This window comes from Rhinichthys klamathensis, unplaced genomic scaffold (assembly GCF_029890125.1).
Source record: "Rhinichthys klamathensis goyatoka isolate OS25496 unplaced genomic scaffold, OSU_Roscu_1.1 h1tg000210l_1, whole genome shotgun sequence".
NCBI lineage: Eukaryota > Metazoa > Chordata > Actinopteri > Cypriniformes > Leuciscidae > Rhinichthys > Rhinichthys klamathensis.
The window spans coordinates 947210-947500 of NW_026606735.1; positions in this window are offsets into that span (position 1 = coordinate 947210).

Consider the following 291-nt stretch of genomic DNA (forward strand, 5'->3'; position numbering starts at 1 on the left):
GTCAATTTAGTCGGTCTGTATTTTCAGTAAAAGCCGCAAGGGAATGGAACTCCATCCCATCAATAATTAGAAGACTGGATATACATATGGTTCTTTTAAGTTTCATCTAAAAAAAAAGAAAAAAAAAGGTTACTTACTACTCAGCACTGTCAACATTAGTATCTTAATATTCTGATTTTAGCTTCTTTGTAATAATTGCTCTGAGTTATTTGCTTTCTCCTGTCACTATTTTTCTTACCTCTTATGTAGCACAATATGTTTAGACAACATTTTCTGTTAGTGTATTTTAGC